Here is a 17,234-nt window from a genome sequence, read left to right on the forward strand (position 1 = left end):
GTGGATACATGTCACCATACCTTTAGCCACACTCACTGGATGTAAAAATGAAGAGTGAACCCTGATGAAGACTACGAACTTGGGTTGATAGTGATGTGTCAGTGTACATTCATCAAATATGCCATTCTTGTGGGGCTGCTGATGGTGGGGAGGTTGTGTGCATGTCGTAGGGCAAAGTAACAGGAACACCTGTACTTTCTGTTCAGTTTTGCTGTGAACTTAAAACTACTCTAAATTTTTTTAATTAACAATAAAATTAGCTTACTTGTAGTATTATGTTAAACATGTGTGTTAGTAGCTCAGTCGTGTCTGACTCTTTGCGACTCCACAGATTGTAGCCTGCCAGGCTCCTCTGTCCATGGAATTCCCCAGGCAAGAATACTGGAGTGGGTAGCCATTCCCTTCTCCAGGGGATCTTCCTGACCCAGGGATCGAACAGGCATCTCCTGTGTCTCCTGTATTGCAAGCTGATTCTTTACCATCTGAGCCGCCAGGGAAACCTATGTTAAGTAGACATCTTCACAATTAACTTCCTAGAATTTCTTATATTTCCAAAAGGGTGCAAAGAAAATGGTTTCTAAGGAAAGACTACTGTGAAGATGTTGTGAAGAGTGTTGAAATGACAACAGAGGATTCAGAATATTACATGAATATTGATAGTTGATAAAGCAGCGACGGGGTATGAGAGGACTGACTTCAGTTTTGAAAGGAGTTTTATTGTGGGTAAAATGCTATCAAACACTGCATGCAACAGAGAAATTGTTTGTGGAAGGAAGAGTCAGTCGACATGGTGGAGCTTACTGACATCTTATTTTAAGAAATTGACACAGCAGCCCCAACCTTCAGTGATCACCATCGTCCTCAGTCAGTAGCCATCAATGTGAAAGCAAAATCTTCCATGAGCAAAGAACTCACTGAAGGCTCAGATGATGGTTAGAATTTTTTTAGCAATAAAGTGATTTTAATTAAAGTATGTACATTTAAAAAATATATAATGCTATCGCACACTAATAGACTACAGTATAGAATCAACACCACTCTTATATGCACCGTGCTTAGTCGATCAGTCATGTCTGACTCTTTTTGAGCTCATGGATTGTAGCCCTCCAGGCTTCTCTGTCCCTGGGATTCTCCAGGCAAGAATACTGGAGTGGGTTACCACACGCATTGAAACTGAAAGTGAAAGTCGCTCAGTCGTGTCTGACTCTGCCACACCATGATTATAGAGTCCATGGAATTCTCCAGGCCAGAACACTGGAGTGGGTAGCCTCTCCCTTCTCCAGGGGATCTTCCCGACCCAGGGATCAAACCCAGTCTCCCGAATTGCAGGCAGATTCTTTACCAGCTGAGCCACAAGGGAAGCCCAAGAATACTGGAATGGGTAGCCTTTTCCTTCTCCAGCGGATCTTCCTGACCCAGGAATCGAACTGGGGTCTCCTGCATTGCAGGTGGATTCTTTACCACTTTACCAACTGAGCTATCAGGGAAGCCCACATGCACTAGGAAACCAAAAAAAAAAAAAAAAAAAACCCAACCAAACAAACAAAAAAACCCCACAGAACAACTGTTTAACTTACTTTATGACAATATTTGCATCATTATGGTGGGTCTGGAACCGAACCCTCAATGCCTTTGCAGTCTGCCTATACTTACAACAAGAGGCTGCAGAAAAAAACTATGGCAAGAGCCGAAACATTACTGTTCAAAACAGCACATCATATATGCTTTTATATTCACTAAAATAATAAGGCTGGCACATTGAGGATAAAACGTGGATGTAATTTTCTGCATCTTAGTTGAATAATAGTCTGGGATTGAATGGTGCCTTTTAATCTACTTTGCCTATTCCTTCTAGAAACTTCTTTGGATCTTCCTATCAATCCCAATTTCTACATATATTCTGTTTCTTTCCTTTTAAAATTAATTTTTAATTGGAGTATAATTGTTTCACAATGTTGTTTTAGTTTCTGCTGTGCAAAAATATGAATCAACTATATATATATACACACACATCCCCTCATTCCTGAACCACCTTCCCACCCCTCCATCCCGCCTCTCTAGGTGGTCACAGAGCACCAGGCTGAGCTCCCTGTGCTCTACAGCAACTTCCCACCAGCTATTCATTTTACACGCGGTAATGTACACATGTCAGCATTACTCTCTCAATTTGTCCCACCCTCTCCTGTGTCTACAAGTCCGTTCACTGTATCTGCAACTCTATTCCTGCCCTGGAAATAGGTTCATCAGCACCGTGTTTCTAGATCCCATATATATGCATTATTATATAATATTTGTTTTTCTCCATTTCTTCCTGATCTGAGAGTCCTGACAACTCTCCCTCTGTCTGTCTTTGTTGGCCACATTACACATTACACAGGGCTTCCCTGGTGGCTCAGATGATAAAGCATCTGCCTCCAATGCGGGAGACCAGGGTTCAATCCCTGAGTTGGGAAGATCCCCTGGAGAAGGAAATGGTGACCTACTCCAGTACTCTTGCCTGAAAGATCCTGTGGATGGAGGAGCCTGGTAGGCTACAGTCCATGGGGTCGCAAAGAGTCGGACACGACTGAGCGACTTCACTTTCAGTTCCTATACAAGGCGCCCAAGGGTCCCTCAGGGCACAAGACCCCAGTCTCAGGTGACATGCAGTTACCTCGTTCATCTTTCTCAAAGACCTGTTGTTGCACCTCGATTTCCTCCCTACTACATCTTCTCTATTTTCAGCTCTCTGACCCACTGCTTTAGCTCCCCTTCCTCTCCAGAGGAAGTCTGCCTCATGGCTCAGGTCGTGGACTCCAGGATTAGACTGCCCCTGTTTATACCATTACATTACTCATTAACTGTTTGGGCAAGGTAATCAACCTTTCAAAGGCTTGGCTTCCTTGCTTGCAAACCTGACATAAAGACGGTAACTGCTTTACAGGGTTGTTGCAAGGATTACATGAAGAAAAACACAGACTAAGTACTTAAAGTGGTGCGTGGGATTTGGGAAGCCCTTAGTAAATACCCAGAGCTGTCCAATAGCAACAGGCACTGGCTTTGGAGCCAGCTGGGGGAGAGGGTGGTAGAGTCCTGTGGCTACTGGAACCAGGTGCTATTAACTGGGTGGCCTACCCCGACAGAAATCTCTGTCTTTGTTGTCTTCTCTGTGTGTGTCTATGTTTGTGTCTCCTCTTCTCATAAGGACATCAGTCATGTTGTATCAGGACCCACCCTAAGGACCTCATCTCAGCCTGATTACATCTGCAAAGACCTATATCCAAACAAAATCACAGTCACGAGTACTGGACTTAGGACTTAAACACATCTCTTTACACACACGATTTAACCACTAAACAGCAGGGAAGCGACCCTTGTGCTCTACAGTAGCCACCCTCTCCCCTCTCCCCACCTTCCTAACTTCCTCCATCCGGTCCTTCCTCTTTTTCTCAATTTTCTCACTTAGGACACTTGTCAGATCCCCTGACCTCATTTCCCACATTCTGGTTTTCTATTATCAGATATCATATTTCAGGTGTGGTCCACTGATGCTTGCTACAGAGTCCTGTAATTTGGACACTTGACGAGGTGACGTTAGGAGTATTTCGCTTTGTTGTGTATTTCTGTGGCCACATCATACAGATGCCTCATGTTGAGGGTGGAATAAATTATAGCAAGCTGTTTTTTAAAAATCCCTTCTTGACTCAGTGGTAAAGAAACTGTCTGCCAATGCAGGAGATGTGGGTTCAATCCTTGGGTCAGGAAGATTTGCTGGAGAAGGAAATGGCAATCCACTCCAGTATTCTCGCCTGGAGAATTCCATGGACAGAGGGATTCATGGCGGGCTATAGTCCATGGTGTCCCAAAGTGTTGGACAAGACTTAGCCACTAAAACAGCAACCAACAACAAGGTCACTAACAGTTTGTAACTGTCTCTCTTGCTGCTTCAGCCTATTTTTCTTTTTCTGCATGCTGTCTTGAGAGAGTTAATACTGATGAACATGGTCTGACGGCTCCGAGAATTGGAATGGATTGGCAGTCTCAGGAAATACTATGCATAGTCTGAGTGGCTTCCGGACGTTGCAGCCTGGACCAAGCAAACCAGTGGCAGGTGGACCCGCTGTGGCACATGATCCATCACCAGAAGAAACCAGAGCTGCCGTTTGCATGGTGTCACATTCCCTCTGGAATTCCTACCCCCAGTGTCCTTGAGAGACCCTGGAAAGTCATCAGCATCTTCCTAGAAGACAAAGAAGCGGTCTGAACCTTTCAACAGACGCAGGAGGAAGCTTGGGAAGTGGTCTCCAGCCCTGGGCCTGGCCCTTCAGACAGCGCGCATGCTGGTCTCAAGGATGGGTTTCTCTCAGCATTGACTCTGAATTATAAGCAGGACTGAGACAGTCAACACAAAACCAACACATTCCTTTAGAAGTGGGAAGGCTGCTCCTAGCAAGAAAGATTGGCTAGTTCATATTATGGTTTTCCTCTCCCTCACTATATTCCTCAACTTATTTTCTTCCTGTCCTCATTTTTGTTTCAATATTTGTAATTTGCCTTGACATGCATGTTTAAAATGTTACAAGGATTCAATGTGATTATTGTAATGCTTTCTATACTAGAAATATATATGAGGGATAGTCCGCAATGGGGATCATTTGTAGGTGACTAATTGGGACCCGACAGGATCATTCTTAACAATTTCCTCTGGAGGGTTTTCTTTCTCTTGAAGGGCTTATAAATTCTCTTTGATTTGCAAAAATGCACACTCTCAAGTCCCACCCCAGTGTCTTGGACTTACTCTGTATTCTTGTCAGCGAATCCCTCTCTCATATTTGTGTACTACTCTGTGCAGAGTGGGCTCTCAATAAATGTTTGTTGAATAAATCCACCTCAATTGGATTTATTTGGCCTGTTGTTGTTGTTATTTAGTCACTAAGTCATGTCTGATTCTTTCGAGACCCCATGGACTGCAGCCCACTGGGCCCATTGCTTGTTCTTTATTAGTCTCACGAGTTTCTGAAATTCAGAAGCCTAAGAAAATAACAATGAATACCACATACAATATGAATCTTCACAAAACTCTGTATGGAGCTGATACTACTATTCTCATTTTATGGACATGAAAACAGAGGTGAGACAAGTAAAGTACACAAGTTGCCAAAGTCATTCAGCTCAGCAGCAGCAGAGGTGGCATCGTCTTTTATTGTCACTGGACTGCGATGAGGAAATAGTAGATGCTCACTGAACAATGAGTTAAATGAATGAATGAAATATAATGACTCTCAAAAAATATTTTTTATATTAACAATTACATCCAGGTCCTTAGGAAATAGGATAACCTGCATGCCATGCAGTAAGCTGGCCAAAATATGTCCAAATAATAATAAGAGAAAATAATAGTGCTTATCATCTCCAGGCATTGTCTTAGCTATGAAGCCTTACTGCTAATAGGGCTGTGGCTGTCTGGATCGTGAGGAGTTTAACAGACTGAGGCCAGATTAAGAATGGCCTGCAATGAAGGCTAATGGTGTCTGCCATAAAATAGAGCTATTACAATTGGAAGTCCCATAAGGCCCATAACATCCCTCTTTAATTCATAAGTTATTATGAAAATAAGAAAAGAGATAAAGCCTTCATTATCCAATCATTTCTCTGCCTGTCAATGAAAATTTGAAAAGGATGGGAAGAGGATCAGGTCTATGAACTGTAATGCTGAAGGATCAAGAAGATGTAGTCTTACATCTAACTTTCAGCAGGAGGCACAAACATTAACGCTAACCCCCACACCCAGTGTTTCTGAGGACCACATGTCTGGATACATAAATGGATATTTCTGAGTCTTCAAAATTACTTTCATCAGCAGTATAATTGCCCAACTGAAGGATATCTGATCACAGATAAGAACAGGCAGCCAATCCTTGCTGGTCAAGAGGACCATACACAGAAGACCCGACCTGTCCTCTGCATAGGCTTGAAGCTCCCCCATCAGCAAGCAGTGCTCAGGCAGGAGTGTGAGTTGGCCCCGAGTACCTTTCTGGGACATCCCTGTCAGTTACCTGCAAGGCTATTTTATCAGTCAACCTTGAATTTACACCAATATGAGACAGAGAAAAAAAGTTTTGCAGCATCTTTTCAATAACATTAGCACAATAGAAGGTAGACCTATTAGTTTTCTATTGCTGCCAAAGCAAATGATCACAAACTGAGTGGTTTAAAACAACACAGAGTTATCATCTTATAGCTCTGTAGACTGGGCTTCCCTGGTGGCTCAGACAGTAAAAAATCTACCTGTAATGCGGGAGATGTGGGTTTGATCCCTGGGTTGGGAAGATCCCCCGGAGGAAGGCATGGCAACTCACTTAGTATTCTCACCTGGAGAATCCCCATGAACAGAGGAGCCTGGTGGGCTACAGTCCATGGGGTCACAAAGAGTCAAACATAACTGAGTGACTAAGCACAGCACAACACAGCTCTGTAGACTGAAATTCCCACGTGAGTCTGACTGTGCTAAGATCAAGGTATTGTCAGGGCCAAGTTGTTTTTCTGGAGTTTCTATGACAGAATCCATTTTCTTCTCTTTTCCAGCTTTTAGAAAATGCCTACATTTTTTTGGCTCATTGACTCCCTCTTTCTTCTTCAAAAACAGCAATATACCATCTCTCTGGTGCTTTTCCTGTCATTAGGTATCAGATTTTTTTATCATCATAGCTGGGACTCATCTGATTAGACAGGACCACCCTGATAATCCAGGATAGTCCCCCATCTCCAGGTTCTCATCCTTAGCCACATTCTGAAAGACCCTTCTGCCAGGTAAGGGAACACTTTCACAGGGTCTGAGGATTAGGATATGAGCATCTTTGGGAACCATTATCCCCCTACCACACTAGCTTACAGTCAAAGTGCATCATTCTCAGTGCTGACAAAGACAGGCGGGCAAATACTATCACCCAGGCTCATGTCCTCAGCTTTTCCAAACATTCTATATTTCCATCTCAATCATTTACCTCCCTGCATAAGATAGTGAAAAAAGCTGGCTTAAAACAACATTCAAAAAACTAAGATCATGGCATCCAGTCCCATCACTTCATGGCAAATAGATGGGGAAACAGTGAAAGCACTGACAGATTTTATTTTCTTGGGATCCAAAGGCACTGTAGACAGTTGACTTCAACCATGAAATTAAAAGACTCTTGCTTCTTGGAAAGAAAGCTATGGCAAACCTAGACAGTATATTAAAAAGCAGAGACATCACTTTATCAACAAAGATCCATATAGTCAAAGCTATGATTTTTCCAGAGTTCATGTATGGAGTTGGATCATAAAGAAGCCTGAGCACCAAAGGATTGATGTTTTTGAACTGTGGTGCTGGAGAAGACTCTTGAGAGTCCCTTGGACTGCAAGGAGATCAAACCAGTCAATCCTAAAGGCAATCAATCCTGACTATTCATTGAAAGGACTGATGCTGAAGCTCTAATATTTTGACTACCCGATGCAAAGAGCTGACTCATTGGAAAAGACCCTGATGCTGGGAAAGACTGAAGGCAAAGGAGAAGAGGACAGTAGAGGATGGGATGGTTAGACATACTCACTGTTTCCATTGTTTCCCCATCTATTTGCCATGAGGTGATGGGACCAGATGCCATGATCTTAGTTTTTTGAATGTTGAGTTTTACGGAGCTTTTTCGCTGATGAAAATGTGATGATCAATTTTATCTTTCAGTGGGACACAGAGTAAAGAAAAAAACAGGCTTCATCATGTGTGGATTCCCTACGACCCACACTGACAACCTGCCTCACTGTTGCTTCATCAGCACTTTGCTTTCAACTGAGTGACGCATCGTTTAATCGAGCCTTTTCTCATGATTGATTTTTAGGAAGAATGCAATTTTTTTTTCCTGGAAAATATAATAATAGCTCTCCCTCTTTTTAAAGCATGTTGGACAGAGGGATGCTGATGGACAATGAACTGCGCTTTCTTATAAATCTCTCTTGGATCTTAGCTCTGTTTTTTTCCTCAAGATCACTAAATAACATATTCTGTTGAAGTCCATTTAGCATTCTGTGGGTAGTTGTATCTATTTTGGGAACCCATGGCACACTCTGAGCATTTGACAGGCTCACACCTGATTAATCCCTCTCCCTTTCCTGTCATCAATATTATTTAGGCGCACTGGTCAAACCATATTGACACTCTGCTGACATCTTCTCTGGTGCCCAATTACCTTTCTGTCAGGATACGATCCAAGAGATGACAGGAGAATTCTATGCTGTGCCAAGCAAGTTGGCACCAAAATGTCCCTGAGACAGAATATAATATATCATTTTTATGCTTCTTTTGAAAACTAAAAGAGACATCTCCCTGTCCTTGATGCCAAGGGGTCTTTTAACTCACAGGCTGTGCTGTACCTTGAGCTGTCCGGCACCTGCTGGATGAGCCTGGCTGATACTTTCTGTTTCACATCCCGAGGTGGATTCTTAATGAAACAGCAGAGGCCCTTCCCTTGGACTCTTAGCCCTGACCCACATATTGGAAAGCAGTTCCTCTTCTGAATGAGTTTAGCTGCTAGGTTTTTTGAGGAAAATCCTGTTCAGATGCATCTTTATGGTTCAGAAAATCTGGCCAGTGAACTTCAGTAGAGTAAGTATAAGGAGTAAAATACCCAGGGCTGTAGAACCTTTCTGCAGTCCATTCTGGCAATGCTATGATACTTAAATGCATGCTGTGAGGCTAAAAAGGATTGAAATAAAGTTTCCTTTTTCTTTCTTCATTTAAAATTTTAAGATGGCCTTCATTGATCAAAAGGGCATCTGCATTTATATATCTAAAAGGGAAATGTATCAGTAGCTACTCATTTTAATATTTTATATGCACATACACATTTGAGTTTTAACTACTGTCTTGGCCTGTTTAGCAACCAAAAGAGCATTACTCATAAGTGACATCATGACAGAACTCTGAGTGTGTGATGGGAGTGTGCTTATGGGATGTAGTCAACACAATGACAAATGTTTGGGGAGTATTTGCGGGTGAAATACAGATGTGCACTCTCCCTTAGGAGTGTCCCCTCATTTAAACATCAAATCTATCATACAATGTAGGTATTATCACCATTTCAATTCTTTTCTAAGGAAACAATCACAGAGAGCTTTTGCAACTTGTTCAGAGTCACTAAGCTAGCCACAGAGAGAAGACTCAAAACAAGATTACATTTAGAAAATAATTTGAATTTATTTATGATAAAATTGTACTTTTCTCGTGGCTCAGATACTAAAGAATCTGCCTGCAATGCAGGAGATTGAAGTTTGATCCCTGAGTGGGGAAGATTCCCTGGAGATGGGAATGGCTACCCAAACAGTATTCTTGCCTGGAGAATTCCATGGACAGAGAAGCCCGGTGGGCTCTAGTCCATGGGATCATAAAGAGTCAGACATGATAATACCTATATTGTATGCTAGATTTGATGTTTAAATGAGAGGATACTCCTAAGTGAGAGTGCATATCTATTATTTCACCGGTAGGTTAGGTTAGGTTTAGTTGCTCAGTCGTGTCTGACTCTTGCAATCCCATGGACTGTAGCCCGTGAGGCTCCTCTGTCCATGGGATTCTCCAGGCAAGACTACTGGAGTGGGCTGACATTTCCTTTTCCATTTCACTGGTAAATACTCCTCAAACATTTATTTTGTCATTGCTTTCACTACTTTCATGATAAAATTACTCTTACAGTAAAATCAAAATGAGATTTTCTAAAAACCAAATAAAGAACAGCACAGAGGTGAGTAAAAGTAGATAAAATTGAAATCATACACTCAAGTTCATGGCAGCATTACTGAGAATTGCTAAGAAGCAGCAGCAAACCATGTGTCTACTGATGAAAGAGGAAATGTGGTATACACATACAAAGAAATAGTATTCAGACTTAAAGAGAAAGGAGATTCTGATACATGCAACAAAACAGTAGTCATGTATGGATGTGAGAGTTGGACCATAAAGAAAGCTGAGGGCCAAAGAATTGATGCTTTTGAACTGTGGTCTTGGAGAAGACTCTTGAGAGTCCCTTGACTGCGAGGAGATCCAACCAGTCCATCCTAAAGGAGATCAGTCCTGAATATTCATTGGAAGGACTGGTGCTGAAGCTGAAGCTCCAATACTTGGGCTACCTGATGCAAAGAGCCAATTCACTGGAAAAGACCCTGTTGCTGGGAAAGACTGAAGGCAGGAGGAGAAGGGGACGACAGAGGATGAGATGGTTGGATGGCATCACTGACTCAATGGACATGAGTTTGAGCAAGCTATGGGAGATGGTGAAGGGTAGGGAAGGCTGGCGTGCTACAAGTCCATGAGGTCACAAAGAGCTGGACACCACTGAGTGACTGAACAACAACACCACAAAAGAACCTTGAGGACTTTTTGCTAAGTGAAATAAGACTGTATGGTTCCATTTACATGAGGTGCCAGAATAGTAGAATTCACAGAGACAGAAAGAAGAATGGTGGTTACTAGCAGCTGGGGGCAGGGAGAAATGGGGAGTTATTTTATAATGAAGAGAGAGTTTCGATTTTCCAAGATGGAAAGACCTCTGGAGATGGATTGTGGCACTGGTTGCACGAAGTGAATGTACTTAATACCACTGAACTATACTTAGAAATTTGGTAAGATAGTACATTTTTTATGTATATATTTTATCACAGTTTTAAAAATTGGAAGAAATGAAATCATATGGTATATAGTTCAAATGTTAAAATTTCTACAGACTTTATATCTTGCTGGTTAACATCTAAGCATGAGTCTGGAGTTTGCCTGCCCTGGGTCTGAATCTCTGCTATCTCTCTTGTTAACTGTGTGACCTTGTGGAAGTAATTTAAGCTCTCTGGGGTTTAATCGCCTCATTTGCAAAATGAGGGAAAACAGCACCTTCCTCATTGGGTCAATGTGATGTTTAAATGGCATGATACATTAAACACTTTGGAACAGCGTCTGGTGCATGATTAGCACTCAATAAATGTTCATTATTGGTATTGTTGAACAACATGAGAGATGAGAATGCACATACAAATATTTCACTTTGAATAAAACTGAACATGTCTCACAGAAAAATGTTACTGAGAAAATTAGATGACATGACCAACGATGAAAAAATGTAGACTGATTTCTTTTCAAAGCATTCCAAATATTTTGCTGTTAGTGACTGGATAATAAGCTGAGCCGATCGTATGTGAAGGTTCTGGCTTTGAAAAAATGAAGAGATTCTGCTGCCTAATAAACATTGTCATGGGTTATTTCTGGCCTAGGAAAAAGCTCTATAGACACGTCAGTTCCTTTCAGGGCTCATGGAATAGGGCACGGCCAGTTAGTATGTGACTGGCCTTTCTACCATGGAATTCTCCAGGCAAGAATACTAGAGTGGGTAGCTATTTCCTTCTCCAGGGCAATCATCCTGACCCAGGATGATTGCATCCAGGTCTCCTGCATCACAGGCAGATTCTTTACCGCCTGAGCCACCAGGCAAGCCTATTGAGGTGAGAACTGATTACTAATCGTACCACAAGGACTGTGCTCCCATGTCTGTGCTCATCTTGGCCAGGAAACCCTTATCCAGAAATTCTACAAGTACAGTGTGAGACGGGCATCGGAGCAGCGAACGGGCTGCCTTCCCCGCAGCTCCATTTTGGAATCACTAGTGTCCGATACGATGATTTAGCTCATTGAGTCAGGCTGTCCGAGGCCAGGAATTACCCAGCGGTGGGCACTTAGCTGAGACCAGGCTCGCTTAATTAGGATTCTGGCACTGTAGGTGGGAATATTTACTATTGCTGTGAATAGTAAATCATAAATGTTAAATTACATCCAATCTCAGAAATAACTGTGCAAAACTTCTCAAGGCATAGATAATCAGGCAATTATTGAGCTGGTTATAGTTCTTGCAGCCCATTGCCGCTTTGCTGTGAGACGGAAATATGCTCGGAGCTACAATCTAATTTATCTCAGCTCCATTTCTGTGTGTTTTACTCTAGTAAATAAAAATAAATGCTTAATCTAAGCTTCAGAGTCCTTTAAAAAAGACTCTAATAATATGTGGTCTATTGTTTAAGCTTTAAATTTAAAACCTACATATAACTAGTGAAAACATTAAATTCATATATCATTAAAAAAGATAAAAACAACATAAGTAGTCTTCCTAGATCATGATATTGTAGAGAAACACTGGAGTGGAAGTTTGGAAACCTGAGTCTTAGTCTTCTCTCCATTTCTTATTTCCAATGTAATTGGAAGTAAAATTTTCCTGGGCCCCAATTTATGCATCTGTGCTTTAAGAAATTTTTACTGATTCCATCAGTCCTACTCCTGGACATACACCCATATCAAACTCAAATTAAAAAAAGATACAGGCAGCCCGATGTCCATAGCAGCACTGTTTACAATAGCCAAGACGTGGCAGCAATCTAAATGCCCATAGATAGATGAATGGATAAAGAAGATATAGTACAAACATGCAATGGAATATTACTTAGCCATAAAAAAGAATGAAATAATGCCATTTGCAGCAGTATGGATAGGCCTGGAGATGATCATACTAAGTGAAGTAAGTCAGAAAGAGAAAGACAAATACCATATAACATTTATATGTGGAACCTAAATGTGAGACAAATCAACCTATGTATGAAACCAAAACAGACTACAGACCTGGAGAACAGACTTATGGCTGCTAAGGGAAGGAGAGATAAAGGTATGTGTGTGTGTGTGTATATATACACACACACGTATATGTAGATATGTATAACTGAGTCACTCTGTGTAACTGAATCACTTTGCTGTCCAGAAGAAATGAACATGACATTATAAATCAACTATACTTCGATACAATTTTAAAAAAGAAAGATTTTAATGATTTCAGCTAGAGTTCCACTCATCATTCAGGTAATAAAAATAGCATACCATACTGCAGTTTTAAATGTTCATTCATGACAGCACTTTGCCAGGACTTGACATGAATTGGGAAGTACTATCTACATTTTGTGGATATGAACACCTAGAGAAGTGAAACGCCCTGACTTAGATCTCACGCGGAGGAAAGGGCAAAGGAAAACTTTGTACCCACTTTGGTCTCAGTCCAGTTTAATCAAATGACTTGTCTGACTGAGGTAATATTACTGGTAGAAGCAACTTTCTTAGCTGGATATGGACCCTGAAAACATGAGATTCAGTAGAACCTCTGCTTTTATTATTTTTTGTTGTTGTTCAGTGGCCAAGTCATGTCTGACTCTTCGTGACCCTATGGACTGCAGCATGCCAGGCTTCCCTGTCCTTCACTATCTTCCAGAGCTTGCTCAAACTCATTCTATTGAGTCGGTGATGCCATCCAACCATCTCATCCTCTGTCGTCCCCTTCTCCTGCCTTCAATCTTCCCAAGCATCAGGTCTTTTCCAATGAGTTGGCTCTTCTTATCAGGTGGCCAAAGTATTGGAGCTTCAATTTTTACATCACTACAGATGTTTCACATGTGTGAATTTCACATGGGTGTGTGCACCAGACTGCTTTTCCTGAGTTTTCGGCTGTCCTCTGTGGTAGGATGAAAAGAGCTGGACACCAGTGACCATGGAGCTCACACTCTGTATACCTGGACAGAGAGCCAGTTGGAAATGCTCCCTGGTTCTCCCCATCATGGCGGGGGGAGGCTGCAGGAGTCTACTTCCTACCTGGGTTCTGGCTTCCTCCCTCTCCAAGCATGACCACCAGACAATGCAGTAAACCCCTGGCTGTGTGCTCAGCCTTCCTGGTACCCTAAGAATCTGATGGCTCCACTGACAAGTTGTTCTCATTCTTGTCCTGTGAGGTGGGAGAAGCCAGGAGTTCTGTGAAACCCTGTGCTCAGCACAAGAGCCTTGTCCAGCATCTCTCTGAGAGCTGATGGGGTTGACGGACCTAGGCTTTCTCTTGTCTTCATGCTCTCTGGTTTGTAAGTTCCTCTGGCAAAGCCTGTTCTGTGTCACTGCCTCATGGTATTGTGGAATTTGTCTCGTGCCCTGTGGCATGGCAGGTCGAGAAAGCACAGGGACCCCTTTTCCTGGTGCTGTTTCATTTCCTAAGATTCATTTGGAACTGGTAAGAATTGCAATGAGAATTACATAATTAAGAACTGCAATCAGCTATGTATCCACACTACAATTCACAGAATATTAGAATATTTTCCTATTCCACATTCTATTTAACTCTCACAATAGTCTACCAGTCAAGATTCAGTTTTATTATACAGACCACAAACCTAAATGTAAGACTGGCTAAAAGCCTCTCCTCAAAGTGGCAGATATGATTCTGCTTCCAGGAACTTTGGTACACATCTCTAGAAACAAATCTATTCATTCTGATCTACTGAAAGCATCCACAGCATTTCCAGCTGCTGGTGAATTCAAAGCCCAAGAAGACATCACCAAAAGCTTGCTTTCTTGTGCCGAATAGGAAAGATCATTTCAGTAGCTATTTATTGTAAACATATTGCTTTTACTTTTTAGTTTGCTCAAGATACAGTGCGCCTACTATGAGACATTAGAGCATCTTAATAGGAGCAAAAGGGTGAGGATATCTTAGGTGTTACTCAGCCCAAAGGAAACAATACATCAGCTGTATCCAAGTCCCTGAGTAACTGAAAAATTACAATCTAATCAAGAGCTTGCAGAGGCACGTTTCTGAGTGAGGCTGAACAGGTCTGTCTACAGTGTCTTCTCATGGATGATTTGAACTCAGGTATGAGGCTATGGTTTTTCCTGTGGCCATGTATGGATGTGAGAGTTGGACTTTGAAGAAGGCTGAGCGCCGAAGAATTGATGCTTTTGAACTGTGGTGTTGGAGAAGACTCTTGAGAGTCCCTTGGACTGCAAGGAGATCCAACCAGTCCATTCTGAAGGAGATCAGCCCTGGAATTTCTTTGGAGGGAATGATGCTGAAGCTGAAACTCCAGTACTTTGGCCACCTCATGCGAAGAGCTGACTCATCGGTAAAGACTCTGATGCTGGGAGGGATTGAGGGCAGAAGGAGAAGGGGACGCCAGAGGATGAGATGGCTGGATGGCATCACTGACTTGATGGACTTGAGTCTGGGTGAACTCCAGGAGTTTGTGATGGACAGGGAGGCCTGACGTGCTGCGATTTATGGGGTCGCAAAGAGTCAGACACGACTGAACTGAACTGAACTGAACTGATGTTCTTGGAAGTGCATTGCTCTGAAGCCTGAATATCTTAGCAGTGATCCCAGGAATGGTGCCTCTCTGGGTTTAGACACAGTGTTATGTTGGAGCTTCAAACTTAGTATTTTCAAAGCTGAACCTATCATCTACCTGCTGAACTGTTGTCCCCTTACCTGGTAAGGAATTTAACCATTTCCAGGTGCCCAGTGGGGAGCCTACCAGACCCCTCTCTTTCTTCTCGCATAGTCATGTTCCACCATTTCCACTGTCTGGCCCTCAATGCCTTTGAGGAACGCACGTGACTTCCTTTTGCTGGCTCTTTCCCCCCCGCTCCCACCCTTTCCATCAAGGTTACCTCCACAGGGCTCACTGCCAGTAAATCCATCTCCTACTCTCCTACCACCCACTGAAAAGAATGGCAGCTCTGGTGTTTGCTGCCCAGCTGCTCAGCCTCACTGAACCTTCTTTCTTCTCCACGTTACACCCAAGATCTTCGGCCCTGATGGCTCCCCAAACCGGCTGTCCTCACTCCTGCCTCTCCTCCAAGTCAATCTTGCAAGGGAGAGTGTGCCCTGCAAACTCTTACCTCTCTTCCAGGCATCCCTGACTCATAAGGCCCGTCCTAGCTCCTCTCCACTCTCCCTCAGTTGGACTTCAGTTTCCTTGCACTGGTTTTGTTGGACCCTGCAATGTCTTCGTCAGAGCGCTGGTTGTATTATGTTGTCTCTGTGTGTGTGTTTTCCCAACTAGTTTCTGAGTCCTTGAGGACAAAGAGCATGCTCTATTTGTCATTGTATCCCAAGCCCTTGGGATGACATCTGACAAAAACAAATTTCACTTGGATTCACGCACTAGATCTCCCTTTTCCTCATGAATATCTCAACTCCCCTCCACGGCAGGACAAAAGCATTGACCAGTGTAGGTTGCTTGAACAATGAACCATCTGGGATCAGTGCTCTTCCTTCTGGTCTGGGAGGCTGCACCAAAGTCTGCTTCCCGAAGTCTCCGTGAGTCAAAGCTGAGCAGACAAATGAATCTGAGCGAGCCCTCAGAACCTACTTACAGACACACGACTAGTAAGAAGTGGCAAGAACATAGGCCAGAGCAGGGGTTCTTGTTACTGCCAGTCTCTGTTGTATTCCCAGAACCTAGAAGACTCCCCAGCACACAAGAGCTCCATTGATATCACCATGAGTGAAGGACTGACTGCATCGAGGACAGGCTGCCTGACCGAAAGTTACCTTCGAAGGTCGGGTCTTTCTGATTTCATTCTCCTGACTTCTAGTCTTTCTATAGTGTGTCAGTGTGTATATGTGTGTGCATGCGCTTGTAGACACATCTCTCAAACAAACAAAATTAAAGAGTGAATATATGGTGGCTCAGAGGTTAAAGCGTCTGCCTCTAATGCGGGAGACCTGGGTTCGATCCCTGGGTCGGGAAGACCCCCTGGAGAAGGAAATGGTAACCCACTCCAGTATTCTTGCCTGGAGAATCCCATGGACGGAGAAGCCTGGTGGGCTACAGTCCACGGGGTCGCAAAGAGTCGGACACGACTGAGTGACTTCACGTTCCTTCCATAAACCACAGTTAAAGAGTAATGATAACTTTTTATACACCTGCACAGAAATTCTAAGCCACTGAATATAGCCTCTGTAATATCATTTACTAAAAAAAAAAAAGGCTTTTGGAAAATAGGTAGGCATCCAATCTGACAAGCATACAACTTTACATGCAGAACTAGTTTTCAGTTAACTGGTAGGATGAACTTATCTTGTAAACTGTCCTCTATGTAGTTAGCATCGACTAAAACCGGGGCGACTGTAGGCAACTGTGATCAGGCACATGAAGAAATTCGGGGCTGTGCTCTCTGCTGCCACCCAGAGGCGGGGATGGAGCACAGCCGCCTCTTCCATGTCAGAAACAAGCAGCTGTTGCAAGACATGCGCTTTATGGGAAGAACCGGACTCAGGCTTACATTTTCCACTCAAAACTTCTGGGGCCTTTCCCCCCACAGAATGACAGCTGATTTATCTTTATCTATTACGGACACAGACACAGCCATTCGCCGTGAAGCA

General features: G+C 42.9%; 1 protein-coding gene across 1 annotated transcript in view; it reads right to left on the reverse strand.

Annotated features, from left to right (window-relative positions):
* CNTNAP2 (contactin associated protein-like 2) overlaps positions 1–17,234 on the reverse strand; it is a 909,256-nt gene that overhangs the window by 474,268 nt on the left and 417,754 nt on the right. The gene's annotated exons all lie outside the window — the stretch shown is intronic.

The sequence above is a fragment of the Bison bison genome, unplaced genomic scaffold, assembly GCF_000754665.1.
Source record: "Bison bison bison isolate TAMUID 2011002044 unplaced genomic scaffold, Bison_UMD1.0 scf7180017864191, whole genome shotgun sequence".
Lineage (NCBI taxonomy): Eukaryota > Metazoa > Chordata > Mammalia > Artiodactyla > Bovidae > Bison > Bison bison.